The sequence below is a fragment of the Myzus persicae genome, unplaced genomic scaffold (genome assembly GCF_001856785.1).
Source record: "Myzus persicae strain clone G006 unplaced genomic scaffold, MPER_G0061.0, whole genome shotgun sequence".
NCBI classification, from domain to species: Eukaryota; Metazoa; Arthropoda; class Insecta; order Hemiptera; family Aphididae; genus Myzus; species Myzus persicae.
This window is the reverse complement of record NW_019102632.1, coordinates 263,282-281,684: the sequence shown is the minus strand read 5'-3', so window position 1 is coordinate 281,684 and position 18,403 is coordinate 263,282. Positions and strand designations below refer to the sequence as shown.

Genomic DNA, 18,403 nt, shown 5'->3' with positions numbered 1-18,403 from the left:
AAATGATATAAATCATTATTTTTCTGTTTCGGGTATAATCATAAACTAGTGAAATAAACATTACCAGCAAAATCCTGGAAGTTATCTGAAGTCAAAAGCTTAGACATTTTAATATCTGATTCTTCATTATTCATTTTTGATATCTCCCATGTACATAGTTCTGCATCATTGCTTCCAGCAACAACAAAATCATCATCACGTAAAATAGACCAAGTCCTTACCTAAATAAAATATTGGAAACAAAAATTAGTTTAGTCTAATAAAGCTAACTTTTCAAAATCATTCTTATAAATTATAAAAGCATGTACTTGTACTTATGAGTAAAATAGAATAAAGAAAATAACAATATAGTTATGTTTTCATGCTCATAAATAAGGCACAGACTTAAATTATGCAAATGTAAATTTTTATGTATTTCACGGAAAATAATTATTCTGATTATAAAACAAAGTTAATATTTTTGCATATCCGAGTGAAAATGAATAATGCTAATTGCATTTCTTTTGGATGGTTGCACAAAAGTTGCATATTTAATCCAAAGTTATTGCCTGATAGTATTTTCAATAATCGTCCAATCTTAAATATAACTCCCAGCCTAATGCCATATAATGTTGACTGTCTAAACTTTTTCGATAGACAATAGGTATGAAAAAGTAATTTTTAGATATTAATAACTAAATAAAGGTTAAATAGGTTTCCGTAAATTTAGAATACTTTATACACCATTTGTGCCTGTCCATTAGTTATGATTGTTGGTATTAAGATACTAGCTGTTCTGCTAGACGTTCTCCGTGCCAAAGATTTTTTTCTTTAAAAAAAATGTGTATGCCATATTTCTACTGATTATAATATAATCATTATATTTATGTACTTATAAAATATAATTTTGTTTGGTTTTTTCCCATTTTTTGATCTTTCATTGCTATTTTAAAAATTATAGTAATTTCTTTAGAAACTTTCATTGAAACCACCTTTTTATCAAAATTGTTTTTGAACTCTCGCTCAATAGCACAAGCTTAGTTTTTTAAAGAGAGAATAGAAAACAGATTAATTTACGTTTATGTATTTTTTTATATATATATGTGTCACCGGCAATATAGACAATTCCGGTATTTTGCAAACTACCTAGGCATTATGCATATTGCCGACCCATTTTAGGCAATGTAGATAAAACATATCATTTTTAATATCATTTTACATATAACCTAGGTATTTTATAAAATTATGTAAAATGCCAATTTCTTTTTAGGCAGAGTAACAAACAATTTCTCATAATCTGTTAAAACATCATATTAATTTTTATTTATTTAATTATACTTATTATTAATTATATATTATTTATATTATAAATATTTTTACACATTATAATAGTAATATTATTTATACATTTTACTTAAACTAATAGCTACTTATTACAACATGTTGTAGAAAAATGACATTTTGAAGGGCACAAAACATTATTTTTAAGGCAAATGCACTTTATTTTGACACTTGGTCTTACAGACACATTTTAGGAATCCTTGGATAGTTCCTGTGGACTGTTCCTTTGCGACAGTTCGTAATGCCACTTCTGTGTCTATTGGAATCTCGTCAATTTGTAGTAGCTTTTACTGGCATACGGTAAACTGACTTCTGGCATATAACTGCATCAGAACTCCATCCCGAGTTCCTAATCAATAAAAACCATCAGTTGTCACCTAAAAAAAAAAATTATCTTATAGTTATTAATATTAAACGCATAATTTTTAAACTTATTTATTACCTCTAAAACAATTGCCAGTATATTTCGTGCATCTAAACGTCCTTTATCTACCTCAGGAACTGGAACACGTACAGGTGAATGAATTTCCACCGGTAATAGCTTCTTATCCGACCACGCCATCATTTTTTTTGCTTGATTTTCCAGATTTTCCTTGGCTCTAGTTCGCATGACATTGGCGTTTTCGTTATTTAATTTGATAGTTGTAGCTAATCGTTGTTCTGTAATTTGTTTTGTGTCAGCTGATACTTCATTTTCGATATTTTGTGACAGTTCTGTAATTAATTCAGCCAACTGTTCTTCATTTTCTATCGTACTTATTACATTTATTACATCGTCTGATAAATTTAAAGTGTTTAGACCAATTTTAATTTTGCAGCCAAATAAAGCTTCATATGGAGACATTTTAATACCAGAATGATAAGCTCGCTTTTTCATAAGCTGGATGAATCGAAGTTCTTTGCTCCAGTGTCGGTTTTTTTCATCTTGCATCCATGTTGTCAACATATTTTCAATATCTTGATTTGCACGTTCTACACTAACTTGAGATTGACTGTGCCTCGGTTTGCATTGAACTGTTTTTAATTCGGTCTACATGTTTCTTAAATTAGACACTATTTGGTTTGAAAATTCTCGTCCATTATCAGACTGCAAAATAGTAGGAGATCCAAGCAACGTAAAAATATCTATAATATTATAGGCTACCTCTTCAGCCCGTTTAAGTTCGAGGGACTTTAAATACCGTTTATCTAAACAAAGACTACAGTCGGGATGGCAAACGATGTTGAAATTCTTCCACGGAACGTTATACCCATTTTAAATGATTTGAAACTAAACAAAAATAATAATTATTATATCAACAATATTACCTATACGGTAACGTACTTGTCGCTGATTCGTTATCACTGCCACTTCCAAACTTCCACAGACTGAAACGAAAGAGACTTCTCTAAAGAGTAGAGAGAGTTCTACCTACGTCTGTTTTGACTGGCTACTACGAACGACGGCCCTCGTAGATTGCGAACATTAATTGCCTCTCGTCGAGTGATTGATTTACCTGAAGGAGTGAGAATCATGGCAACAGTGACACGACGATTTGAAATGTTTCCATAGGTACTTCGATGTAGATCGTAGGCAGTAGTAAGTTCGTAACGGTAACGATAAATGATTTATTACCCAACAATGCTAAGGGCCGCTGTCTGACGTCTTGCCGAATAACACCGATCGGTATCACGCACGTCTCGTCACACCAGTGCATAAACAGTAAACACAAAATCACAAATATTAGCATCTGACTTGAAGTGACGAACGTTGCGGTTCGTTCCGTTTGCGACCAGTCAGGATTTAAAATGATAAGAGAACACTATCTCTCGAATCGTTCGGCCGCCGAATCGCCGGGTGGTTAAAAACACGGTTGTGTATCCACAGGTATACGGTTGAAAATATCGATAGCATTTGAAAATATTTTCAAACGGAACTGATATTAGTTGTAAAATACATCAGATCTTAGAGATCCCTAGTGTTGCATTAACCTTTTTCACCGCTGTTAAATATTAAATTATTGCTTCCAATCACTTCTGTCCGTACGACCGTCAATGTGACCGAATTTTTGCTAATTGTGTTTTTATTTACATATTTTCAAAGTAATATTTTGCTCAAACGTCTTCACTTTTGTACTTTATCATGGATCGAGCAGCATATAAAATGCTGTGTAAAGAACCATTAGCGGATAGGGAATTTTCGGATTACCGGGAAATATTTCTTATTGCCTCATAACAGAAATAATGAAAAATATACAAAGGCATAATTTTGTTTTAAATAATTTATTATTTTTATGGTTTCACATGGTTACAATAATAATTATAACTGCATACAACAATACGAAAAAAAGTGATCTGAGACCAACTATTCCTCCGAGACTATAGTACACACATAATATATGTATATTTATTTATAATTATACCTAGATATGTTCACATTTATGTCTGTGTTACAAATATATTTTTTAGAGATTTTGGATACAATATTTACTCACGAGAAACTTTGCTTTAAATTTTCAACCGTAGGATATAAAAATGTCATTACTTGACAATATTTCTAACTTAAAATGCTTTTAAAAAAAACTTTATAGGTATAAACGTATTTTTAAAACCTGATATTAAAACGCTAATGTAATAATTTATGAGGATTGAAGAACCTTGTATTATATTTTCTATCTGTTTAGCAGATCGAAATAAATGTAATCGATACTTACAGAAAATTTTTTTGTTTATAAGTAAAAATAGAAAATGTCAATCAATATAGTTCAATTAGATTCGAAATATTTTAAAAATTATACGACCATGTAAAGAATAAGCTAATATAAATATTTAGTGAACATTTTGAGTATTTACACCTGATTGTTTTTGAATTAGAACAAAATAAAAAAATCATTATTTATACATCGAAAAAAATTGGTAGAAAAACTTATAAAGAATTTTGTATTCAATTTTCAACTATGAGATAAAAAAAATAAAACCTTTACGAATGTCTAACTTAAAAGAATTTGCAAATGTTGGTGATTCTAACTTTAGACGCTCATAAAAATTTGTTGTGGATTTATGATTTTTTTTTTAATTACTCTAATTAAAATGTATGAAGAACCTTTAAATACATTTCAAGTTTTTTAATTGGGTCAAACATTTTTCAACAACAATAATTTATAAACTTATACAAATCAAAAATTTCTTATTCATACAAAAAGCTCAGAGTTAAGAAACTTTGAAAATTGTTTATTATCAGGAAAATAATCATACAAACATTTGAAAAATATTTTGTGTATCTGTCATTTAAGCAAAGTCAATTTTTTCAAAATCTAGTTTCGCTTAAGAATAACCGTTTTTCCTTAATAACGAAGTTCAAATAACCCCATAGCTGTGCGCCCGTGTAATCACAATAACATTTAGCGATGCAATTTGCCATCATTTCGACTTAAGTACTAAACTCATATTGAATTTTAGTTTATAACAACTTTACAAATATTTTGCATTGAACACAATATTATTTAAACTTAAAACTAAAATATCTGAAAATAACTACATACAATTGTTAGTTTAATATATACCTTTTTTATGTTTGATGTTTAATTCTTGAAACAACTAGTTTCAATAGTTAAGTCTAGACAACACAGGGGCAGTGTAAATACTATTATATTCTCACAGCAACAGAAATATTCGAACTAAAAAAAAAGAACCAACTATCCAATTTTAAATTAAATATTTCAACAGTTTTAAATTGAGACCTATTGATTTTAAATGAATCATAAAAAATTACAACTAAATAACTAAGTATCTCAATTTTACTACTTACAATTTGTTACTTTAGAATTTTTAACGCTTAACACTGGATGTTTAAATCAATTAAGGTTTCAGTTAGTAAAAAAAAAAAACAATGAAACAGAGTTTTTAGTATGCAACATTAGCGGTGGGATTTAATTTAACTACCTATCCCATTTCTAGGTGTGTGGGAAGTTTAAAGTTTGACTGTTTCTTAAAAGTGGCAACTAGATAGTATGGATTTACTTTCCCATCCGAAAAGATACTGAAGCTGAAAATCGAAATTCTATTCCAACTAGATACTTATTGTGCACACAGCAGGGACATATTCACTGGGGATATCGGAAATGCGGGATGGATCCCCCCTGACCTTTTTTTTTTTTACTATTTTGCATCTCAAAAACATGTATGTTACTTCAATAAAATTATTTAAGTCTCTGCACTTGGCAGTCGATCTACCTACCACTAAAAGAGAACGCTACACGTACCTTTCTAAATTTTAAATATTTAATAAAATGCTAACGTTCAATGGGTACGGATTAATTTAAATTAATCTTAGGCACAAACTTGTAACAGATTTGACTTTTAACAACAAGTCATTTTTTTATTGAAATAGTTATAAATTTTGATTCTGAGAAAAAAACATGATATATTCTTAATATGTATTTAAGTATTTATTGTGTACCTACAATTAATATACAAAGCAATTATTATACAACTGCATGGCACATATTTATTTTTAGAACATATGTGCTCTGTACTCATATAATATTCTAAATAATGTCTATTAATGTTCGAAAGTTCATCAAAAATTTCAACATTTAAATTTTAGTCTTTTCACGGTTGTTGTTGTAAATTAAGGAGATAGGGTGATTTTATTGCAATTTCGGGGCCTATAATAGGTACCTATTAAGTATTCCAAATAGTAAATCTAATTTTATATTATAATACTTATTTTACCTATAGTCAACAGTTATCCATTCCTACATTAAAGTTCATGATACCTAGTTAACTTTTGTTGTTATATGTGAGTTGTTGAATAGTAATATTTTTTAACTATTATAACATAACATAAATCTAAAAAAATTCTGAAATGTATTGGTGGTACTTCTAAACAAATAAAAAATTGAGTTTTTAAAATTTTGGGATAGTTATAATTTAAACGTAGGCAAAAATTTCAATATATTAGAAAATAACCTTTAGGAATTTAATAATTTATGTGCTAATTTGAGAGGGTTAAATCTTTTATAAGAAGCATTATGAGTGATTCTGTCCTTAAATATTTTATATGTTTTGGAAAAAATAATGTTTGAATGCCATATATTTGAAATAGGAATTTTGTTTTAACAAAATATTTAATCTCAAGTAGGTAACATATTAACATGTATGTTATATTATATATCACTAAAATATTGGTAACATATTTTGTGTTGATGAAGTAAAAGAATTATTATAATTTAGGGCAACATTGCCGATGAGGGGAGTAACCTAACCTCGAGTTAGTAACCACTGGTGAGTTCATATCCCCTACTCAAGAAAATCCTATATACACCTCTGGTACACACACACACACACACACACACAATACAACTCATCATTGTAAAATCAATAAACTCATCTAAGATAACTGTAACTTGACTGAAAAAAATAATGGAGTCCTACAATAAACAAGTCAAGATATTATAATATACAACAGGAGAAACGATTTTATTTCTTTAACTGTTGTGGAATGTTTTGTCTTAGGTGCCGACAATCAACCACCATGCTAATCAAAAAAAGCAATTTCAGTACCTATAGATATTTAATTTTGATTAACTAATTATTTATATGCCTATCGCCTTTGATAAATTAATAAATGACAATATAAAATATTATGACATACATTTTTCAATATGTTAAGGTTTAATTTATAAAATGTTTGCTGATAGAAATTTTTCAATAACTATCTGAAAATGATATTAAGAATTTCTAGCATCAAAATAGTGTACAATGTGCATTTTGTTGCCAGCTGCATTTAGGAACTGTCTGATGACCAACTGTTGAGTCATTCTTCATTGAATCGGGAGTTAATAATAATAATAATAATATATTTCTTGCAAACAACAAAATACAAAAGAAATTACAAATTAATACAATCTGCAAACCCCCCTATAAGCGTAATGCTTGTGGTGGGGATTGAGAATTTGAGTTCAGCATATTATATTATATACAGTATAGTTAACAAAAAAAAAAAAAATTCATAGGACAAAAAAGACATAGTAAAATATTTTTTAAGTAGATAATAGAACAAAATATAAATACGTAGATAGGATTATAGTAGCTGAAGTTTAGAAAAATCTATTTTTTTTTATAAATAACTTAAACATATATAGATTAAAAAAGTCATAAATATTAATTTTGCATAATCTACAAATTTGAATGGCAACGGATATACAACATTTGAGACCAATTTGGTTTTTAAAATGATGCACAGGTATATTAACATTATCTTTATAACGTTCATTATATGAGTGATCCACCTGGGTAATGTTTTGCTTAAATCTAAATAAACTAATTAGGGTGTTACTTACACATAGATTATCGATAGACGCTACATTAAGTTCTAAATACGCTAAATTGTTGCTATAAAACATAGGCTTAAGTAATAAAAATTTAATTAGTCTGTTTAAAGTAATTTTTAAACGATACCTATGAGAGTCATATGCTTGACCCTAAATGCAGATTCCATATGAGATGAATGATTGAACGAGAGACAAGTATAGAGAGACTTTGTTGCTTCTTTATCGTCTTTATTCATTGGTTCAATACCTAAACTAAAATATAGATTGGTAAAATAATTTTTACTACTATATAATTAAATATAAACATAAATATTTAAAAAATAACAAAACAATATAGGAACATACCCTTGTCGCAATAGTTTCAAATCACTTCTTGAAAGAAACGGAAATCTATGATTTCCTGACTGTAAAGCATGTTTTATGTGTTTTAAATATGTAATCTTTGTCTCATAGATTGCCATGTACGATGTCTACATACCTAGAAGATCAAAAAAACAAGACTCTTGTTAAAAAATTTCAAAACAAACTTTAAATTCCATTAATTTACTTACGTTGTCACTTTCCATCTGTTGCCACATTACTCTCTCTTTAACATCTAGAGCATAATTGTTCTTAATGATATAATAAACAATACTCATCTCTTCTTTGTGGGCATAAGGACTTTTTGTGCTTCATAAAAAAGATTTAAACATTAAACATAAATACAATAAACAATAAACACATAATATTTACTTCTTCACTGAACGAACCTTTGTTGAAAAATTTGATGGCGGAATATCATCAACATCATTGTTTGATCTAAAATTATAATATTTTTAATCAGCAATATGCAAGTCATAATAAATATATCATTAATACGGTTAAGAATATTTTTAACACGTTGACTGCCATGAATATTTATTATTTGGACGCCAAGTTCATTTTTCAGTGTCATTATAAACTTGTATGTATACTATTGAATTTGAAAAAAAATTAAAAATACAAAAAAAAATGTTAAAATAATGTTTTATACATCAAAAAATTGCAATTATTCCTGTTACGCCACAGCGCATTTTCTAGATCAGCGGTTCCCAAACTTTTACGACCACGGCACCCTTAAAAAATTGTGTAGGTTTTGCGGAACCCTAATGTCTAATCCAACTCAACTACAATTTTTCTAAATAAAAAAAGGAAAATCAATTCTCTAAACTCTCAAGTCTAAATAATATTTTAATGATACTGTTAATGACTTTTCATTATTAAACTTAGTTTAAAAAAAAATGTTCAATCAAAAATATTTTAAATAACAAACATTAAATAAACATAATTTTCTCAATAGTTTCATACATCTGGCGGAACCCTTGACATTTGAAAAATGTTGAAAAATTGTCGTCAACGCTGTTCTAGATCATTATTGTAACACCAAGGAAAAGTTAATAATATAAATCCAAATTAATTTACGGCAGCCTGCTGACGTATGGCCTCCTACAAATAATATGGTGCAGCAGCCGGCGGTCTAAAAATTATCAATACCTAATTATTTTTATACGGACACTGGCGGCTGCATGGCAGTCAACGTGTTAATACAAGAATTAAATGTTGATAATAAACATAAACAAAGTTAAATCTTTTAAATTCATGAAATATATGACAATTTTATTATGAATACATATTAATCAGATGGATAGAGTAGAGGTTACAGAAATTACAAGACACATATAAAAGTGTTCTATTGGCTATAAAAATTCAATTTAACATCATGGGTAAATTGATACGCAGTAAACATTTATAATGATATTCAAGGAACCGCAGGAAAAAGGTCATGAACTCAACAAAAAAAAAGTTTAAACATATTACTATGAATTATATAGTATTTTAATCACAACATTTTAACTACATACCCGACACTTGCTTAGATCTCAACTTATATATATAATTTTTTTATTTAATTAACAATTAAAGTGTAATTTGTTTAAGATAAGATGATGACTAATGTTTGATAACCATACATACCTTGTTACTTGAGAATTAGAGTTGGTAGATGACGACTTAATTTTGATTTTACAAATATTATTTTTGGTTTTTGGAACCTGGGACTGAATCAGACCACTTTTTTTCTGATAGAGCCAACAATCAAATATATCATCTTTTGCATAATTTGAATGGCTTGTGTTTTTAATTCTATAAAATAAATATCAATTTTAATCATAGTAAGTATTTTGAAAAAAAAAAAACAGAATTATTTATCATTATAATTATCTAGTCTAACCGAAAATAAAGAGGAGTATTATTTTCCGTAATCTCAATGAAGTGCTTGATGGCAATAATCGTCATTATTTTGTCTTTGTGTATTTAGATTTTACTAACTGTTGGAAAAGAAATTATGTCCACGAAATTATGTGAAAAACTTATAACTGTGGCATAGTAGTAGATTGGACTTATTACATAAGAAAGAATGCATAGTAAAGCTATGACAAAAAAATCTAGGCCTGATGAAAAATTGTTTTAATTGATGACAATATGTGTTCAAAGAGAAAAGAACAACTATTAACTAACCAGATTGAACACAGGTTGACTATGTGAATGTACGTGGTCTCAGTCATGAACATAAGAGAAAAATTCTCTAATATTCATGGAGATAGCAACAAAGTTATCTACTAAAGTTGAAGTTGTGTGACTTGTAGAGTTGTATGTCTACTTAGAGAATTAATCATCCTATATATTATTAATCTTTTCGAGAGTTAATTTACTTTTATAGTCATCCTCAGGGTGAATTATTATGAAGTTACAAAATATTGTTGACATATGGCAGCACATATTTAATTATATCACGTTTGGTTTCTGTACTAGTTAATGTAGGTACAATCACTAAAATTCTAGAAACATCACAACTTAACAGTTAAGTAAGCATACGTCATTACTCTGGAGGACATACATACCAAATGATGTAAATATCCGTCATTATTATTCAAAAGGTTAAAATACATTGATATATAAGACAAATTGAAACTTTGTTATAAATATAATGAACTTGCAAAAAATTGAATTTGCCCAGAAATTTAGACATGTTTGAACAATGATCATATAATAGGTATTACTTATTAGTAACATTGTGTTTTATATTATACTTCAATTTCTCCTCAGCAATAAAACCAAGATGACAATACTCACAAATATTTGGTTGGATCTGGATAGTCTTTGATTTTAAAGCAATCTTCAATGTATCTTATATCAAATGCTGGGATCTTTTCATGAAAATAATTTGGTTCCCCTGGTCTTGTGAGTACCATTGAATGATCATTTGGTGTATCAATCACATTTGCAAAGGACTTCTATAAAAATAAAATTTAACAGAAGTTTAAAGTTATTATAGAATCTATACATTAATCACTTTTACTATAAATAAAATATACAAACAGGTGGGTAAGGATGGTTAGGTTGTACCTAATACCTACCTACACCAATAGCTATATAAAACAAGAATGAAATATTATTTTATACCTAGTAGATACATAAAAATTATTAATATTTTTAACAAAATTAAGAGTAGTGAGCAATATATTGAAGATCTTAAAGATGTATATTGTACATAGATTGAATCAGATAAACCTAGGCATATAAGCATATTATAGAAGTGGGTCAATAACTTTTGAATTTTGAAAAATTGAATCAAACTTTAGGTGTTTGGTTTGAGTTTGAATGTCAAACATAGTTTTAAAAAATTGAAACAAAAAGTTGGAAATTTTATAATTAATCCAAACCTTAAAATAGGTAGTTTAAATTCCAAAGAAAAAATATTAATATTAAAATATTAATTATGTGTGGTTCGAGTTTGAAATCAATATTGTACTACATACGCTTAACAAGTTTGGATTACCATATTTTTTAGTTTTACTCACCTCTGTATAGACTATATCAGTGGCGCCGATCCCTATATCCAGGTATTGCAGTTGCAATACCTGTTAGGGGTGGGTGGGTGTAGTAAGCCTGCGAAACATACTGGCTAATATTATTTTAATTTATGAAAATTATAAATTATTTTATTTATCATCATAGCTAACATTATGCATTATGATAAATATAAGTGCTAAACCATTCAACCATTGAGTAATATCAGACTTCAGTTATAAACACAGATAACGCAATAGACGTAATATCCTCATTTGATTTCTATAAATAGCTAATTTTATTGCCTGTACCCAGTACCCACTACTCACTAGTCGGTCTTCGGCTGTCACTAATCACGACGACACTACTACAATATTTTTTCTTTATCGTTGTTCTCATTATCGATATCGACTACTTACCAGTAATTCAGTCATAACTCATAAGTATTATGTACAATATACTTCTCGCCTGACTTGCCTCTCGGTTCTTTTTATTTGTGACCTTTTGTGAACAAATTTCTTTTATTATTGACTGCTCGACGCGCGTCTGTGCTGATATTTTTGGTTTATTGGTTTTTTCATTCCGTGTTATTCTTTAATAACAATGATTTGTAAATACTGTGGCCGTGAACGTAAAATTACTGATAATCATGTTAATTGGTCCAGACATACCGTCGCTTGCAAAATCAAAAATCTACCAAAGACGGAGAAAATTACGACGAAGAAATGCAAAATAAATTCATACTTTACAAAAAAAAATAAAGTGGATACTGGTAAGTGGTAATTATAAAATCAAATTGCTCCCATAAAAATAATTTTTTAGTACCCATCAGCAATCAGTTAATGCAGTTTCATGCATTATCTGTAGAAAATAAATTTGTTTTAATTTAATACATTGGTTAGTTTTATTTTTTAAGAAGTATTGTATTGCAACAAATTACCTATTATTAAATTTAAATAAATACCTACCTACCTAACTACCTACTAATTTATTAAAAAATAATTTCTTTACTTAAATTTTTAAAAAAATTTAACATTTATAAACACTAAATAAAATTTCTTGCCTGAAGTTTTAAAAAGTTCTAAATTTACAACTTCTTTCAATTTAAAAAATTATCTTCAGTTAGTAAAGAGAGGATTGATATTTTATTTAATATTTTATAAGAAATTTCTTTTATGACTTATTATTATTTACAAAATATAGAAAATTATTTTTTAAATCTGTTAGTATATTTGTGATATTATTGAATTTATTTTTCCTAACTTCATTAATTATATGCAATTCTTGCAATACATATTTAATACACACATGCTCAATACATACATATTACACTTGTATCTATACCTAGGTATAATATAATAAATTTAAAAATAATATGGAATACCTATTACCTATATTTACTTCTTACTAGTTTTGGCTATAGGTAGGTACCTAATAATATTTCGGTTATATCATATTTTGAAATCTTTATTCATATCCAATCACTTGTTTCAGAAGATGCTGTTGTAAATCAATTGCATATAAGTACAAACAATAATAGGATTGCACCTAATTTATCTTCCCCTGATGAATTTAAAGATATTTTAAAAGGTAATATAAAGTATTTTTCAATTAAGAGTATAATAAATAATTCAATTGGTTTCGAATATAAGCTATTATTTACTGTACTCTTATGACTTAGTTTTACAATGTTTACAATATTATTATGTATATATTGTTTTGGTTATTTGAGTTATTTCATATTTTGAAATCTTTATTTATATCCAATCACATGTTTCAGAAGATGCTGTTGTAAATCAATCGCATATAAGTACAAACAATAATATGATTGTAGACAAAAATGAATCCGTTGAACCTGGTTTGAAATTATTTCATTGTGCTGTGGAGAGTGCACCTAATTTATCTTCCCTTAGTGAATTTAAAGATATTTCAAAAGGTGAGATAATATATTATTCAAACCTATGTATAAACTTTAAATTATATTTTTATTTTCTCTTTAAAACTTGTATTTTGGCTACAGAATGGAAAAATGATCCAGTTATTTTATTAAAATATGAAAAAGAATCAATGTCGCCAGAGCTGAGAAATCATTTTTTTTCTATGGGATCATGTCAGCCGCTACCAGAAGAATTACCTGAAAATAAATACCCAAAGGACACACTGGGTCGTCGATTTAATCATTTATGGTTTTACAGAATACTTCAAGATGGTACCAAAATTCATAGAGATTGGTTATCTTACTCTCCCTCTGCGAACAAACTATTTTGCTTACATTGTTTATTATATGGTAACATCATGCATCATAGTGCTTCTAAAACTTGGACCAAAGATGGATTTTGTACATGGGTAAATGGTATTTTAAGTATCAACAAACATGAAACATCTACCGACCATATATTATCTTCAGTAAAAATAAAAACTAGAGCCCAGTGTGCTCCAATTATTCCAAGTTTAGAATATGGGCGGAAAATGCAGATATCCTTCAATAGGCAAGTGGTTTCTGAATTAATAGATATTGTAATTTTTTTAGCCCAACATAATTTGTCTTTTAGAGGACATAGAGAAAGTTTTTCTTCTACATATAGTTCAAAAGGCAATTTTAAGGATATGGTCATATTAATGGCTAAAAAATCAGCTGTTCTCAGTGAACACTTAACTAAAATTAAAACTAATGGTAAAAAAGAATTGTCTTTTATCAGTTGGGAACGTCAAAACCAAATAATCGATTGTATTGCTCAAGATATTTCTACAACTATTAAAACAGAACTTTACAAAAGCCAATTATTTAGTATTTCCATAGATTCCACATTTGACTTTTCACGGAAAGAACAGACATCATTTATTGTCCGATATGTTGATGAAAACACAGGACTGGTTTATGAACGACTTATTGCTATCGCAGAGTGTGCATATACAACTGGTATAGATCTTTTTGAACTATTTAAAAAGGTTATGAGTAAATTCAATTTAAACTGGACAGAAAATCTTATTGGTCAGTCCTATGACGGCGCAGCAAACATGAGAGGAGAATTTCAAGGATTACAGTCTCATATTAAAAATATTAATAAACAATCTACGTACATTTGGTGTCATGCTCATCGTTTAAATTTGGTTGTAAAAAACGTTGTGTCCTCCAATAAATATGCAATAGATTTATTTGGAAACCTTGAAACTCTATATTCATTTATTTGGTGTTCAAAAAAAAGAGTTGCAACATTCAGAGAGCATCAACAAAAATGGATAAATGATCGGAAAGATAATAAAATGATGGCTCTTAAAAGGGTATGCACTACAAGATGGTCTTCTCATTCTTCAGCTCTTGAAACTGTTTTAAATAGATTTGATTCTACTGTTGCTACTCTTGAAGTTATTTGCAAAACAGAAGGACCAAGTGATGCAAAAGTTGGTGCAACTGCTAGTGGGCTATTAGAGTATTTTAAATCCTATCGTTTCTTGTACACAGCACACATCTATCAAAAAATATTTCATACCCTAGAACCATTAAATAAGATATTACAGACCAAAGACTTAGATTTGCTTGCAGCAACCACATTAATAGAAAATGCTAAAAAAAAAATTGCGGAGTTAAACAACCGAGAAAATAATAGTTTTATTAAAATTAAATTAGAAGTTGAAGAATTTGATAAAAATTGTCACATTGAGTTTGTTCCGTTATCAAGACCCCGACAAAGAAAAGTTCGTAAAATATGTGAAGAATTGTGTCGAGATGAACCAATAATAGACCCCATAAAAAAGTTAAAAATTGAATGTTTCTACACAGCTCTTGATAAAATCCATACAGAACTAAACGAGCGGTTTGGAATGAATAGTAATGGATTGCTCAAGGATATATCACTTGTTTCAAAAAAAAGGATTCTAGAAATAAGAAATAAAACTAGTTGTCTTCCAAAAGATGCATTTTTTGAAGTGTGTAAAATATACAATAAATATTTAAATCGTGAACTTTTAATTTCTGAATATATTCAATTTTCTACAAACTTTGAAGAACTCGAACAATCTATAAAGCTTCCAAATTATTTACATGAACAGGAATCTGTTAATTATGAAGAAAGTGAGAAGGAATCAGATACTGAATATACTAATGATTTTAGTTATGATTTAGAGGATAAAGAAGTTTCAAACGATAATAATAAAAACATGGCTAGCGTAAGTCACATATACGTAATGTTTTGTACTGTAAAATTAAATAGCATATTCCCAAATCTCTATTTACTTTTTAAAATTATAATGACGTTACCAGTTTCTAGTGTTTCAACTGAACGGTCTTTTTCAAAATTAAAGCTAATAAAAACTAAATTAAGAACTACTATGAATGAAAATCGACTGCAGAATCTCATGATGATTACATGTGAGCCAGATTTACACATCAACGGAGAAAACGTCATTGATTTATTTTCCAAAAAAAGCGACAGACTGTTAAAACAATTACAATACTAATTACTAAACTCTACATTTTTTTTAATAAAGCTAATTTTAATTTTATTTTTTTTAAATGAGTTGAGAATTTTTGTAAGAAATTTAAACAATTTTTTGAATTTCTATTATAATTTATAACTGGTATACCCAACACAGTGTAAAAAGAAATATGTATGTATTATTAATATAATATAGGTAGATACAGAGTATTTAGTAGCAGGTAGTAACTATTTTTTTATAGTAAGTTACATTGTATGGACTTTTGTTAAATAGCGGTTGGCCGTTAAATCTATATGACTATATATATATTATATAAACATAGAAAAAAATGTAAGTAATGACTGTAATAATTTTGAGGGTAGAGTGGCGCTGCAGCCCACCATGTCACCGGTTTATATACTCCACTGTCCGCTTTACACGGCCTTGCTGATAATCATTAAATTTACTTATTACTCGTAGTTATTAAAATTATAGATCTGATTGGTGGAAAAAAAAATCACTCAACCTACTGGGGGTAGGTGGGTGGGTATGCAGGTATGCTTTGCAATACCTCGAAAAACTGACTTCGGCGCCACTGGACTATATAATATATAACATTGTAAAACCAAAGTAAAAAATAACGATGCTTACAATTAAAAGGTTATAGTAGAATTTTTCTTGTGTATCCCAGTTGAGCACAAATGTCAAACTTGTAGTTTCAGAATTATGGAAATAAAAGATGTTTTCTGCCAAATCAAAATCCGTTAAAATGAAATCCATTTTTTCTGTAAGTACTTACTCTGAAAACTTGAAAACAATATTAACATATTATAAACAATGTTGTTAAAATGTTATGTACCTACTATCCATATAGTCACTACAACGCAGTCGCCAGTACTCACTATAATATAAGTATTAACTTATATTATTCTTTATAGGAGAAGCAAATAATTGATTGTATATTTGTAAAACTAGATTTTATTTAAGAATAATATCATCATGTCTATAACAGTTTTTTTTCTATAAATCAAATTTTGAACTCTACCTATTTACCTTCACTTAAAAAAAGTTTAGAAACTATATAAATACAAGCAACTCATGGCAAACAACTTTAAATACACCTTAAGTAGTGTCTTAATTGATGAAACAAATATAATGTACCTAACAACTTAAATCATGGCAACAATAGTTAGGTACCCCAGTTGGAATTATGATAAATTGCTATCAATTAAATTACCGTCTACATAGGTTAATTGACTAATTAGTGATTACCATTTTTGAAAAAAATAATATTAAATACAATTAACATAATGCCACAATATTAGGGCCAATAAAAACTACCGAGAAACATTGAAAAATCAAATAAAATGTTTTAAGTTTTAGTATAGGTTTTAGATACCTACATCATATCATATTGGATTAACTATTGTACTATTGAACTTTTAAATATTGTTGTCATTCTTACTTGTTAATCGTTGTGTATGTCAAGTTGTCGACTATGGCAATTCGTATTTCCCTTGTACCGTGATTTGTGAACGGCTGACGGTGTTGAGCGAGAAGTGATAAGTCAAAAGGGCAAGCTTAAGTTCAACTATGGTCAAAGATCTATGATATAATTGAAGATCTATCTATTGCGTTGGGGCAAGTGTGGCTGCACGAGTGGAATAAGTACCGATGCTTTCGGCAGGTAAGACTTTGTATTTACACAACAATAAAAATAAACCGACTTCCTCGTCAGAAGGAATTAGGAAAAATAATAAGGCCCGGTAAATAAACGAAAATCAAATGACGATTGAAGACACACACAAATGAGTATAGTTTATTGAATTTTGAAGGTGGTGGCGTATGCGTTACCCGGCGTGTCTCGGACGTAAAATCGCGGCTAAACTCGAACGACGGCGTGAGAGATTTGTTCAGTTGAGCGCAGCGGATGAATTACCTAACGCGCAGTTCGCGTCCTTGTCGTCCGGCCGGTCGTGGAACGGGCAGCTGGCAAGAAGTGGAGGAGATACACGATGCACTTGACGCCGGCTGCCAAGGAACAATAATTCTAGAACATGGATAATAATTGTACAAATGCACAGCAATCGTATACGACGTAAAATTTAAATTTAAATTAAATTTAAAATTTAAAATTAAACGAATACAATAATAAAATAAATAGTCGATAACATGAGTACAATAACACAATAAATAGTCCGAATACAGTTTATGTACCAGAAAGTTGTTGATAAAAACGGTTTAATCACTGTAAAAAAAACCGCTATACCTATATCAGTATCATAAAAATATACATATATCCGTTCGGCTTGGAGCAAGGTGAATATCCGCCCTGGTTTGGAGTAAAGAGTAAACATCAAACTACGTTATCAGCGGCCGGAGGTCAGCTGAGTTTAATTATATTAAAATTGTATTTGTTTAGTTAATGCATAATCTTCATAAGACCGCACCATGTTTTAAAAGTGGAATAAAATAAAAAAAATATA

The 18,403-nt window shown here is 28.7% G+C and overlaps 2 pseudogenes; both read right to left on the bottom strand.

The window, feature by feature from the left end:
• Window positions 1-80: 80 nt before the first annotated feature.
• On the bottom strand, window positions 81-18,088 carry LOC111032828 (annotated as a pseudogene).
• LOC111032830 lies at window positions 1,382-2,356 on the bottom strand (annotated as a pseudogene).
• Window positions 18,089-18,403: the final 315 nt, after the last annotated feature.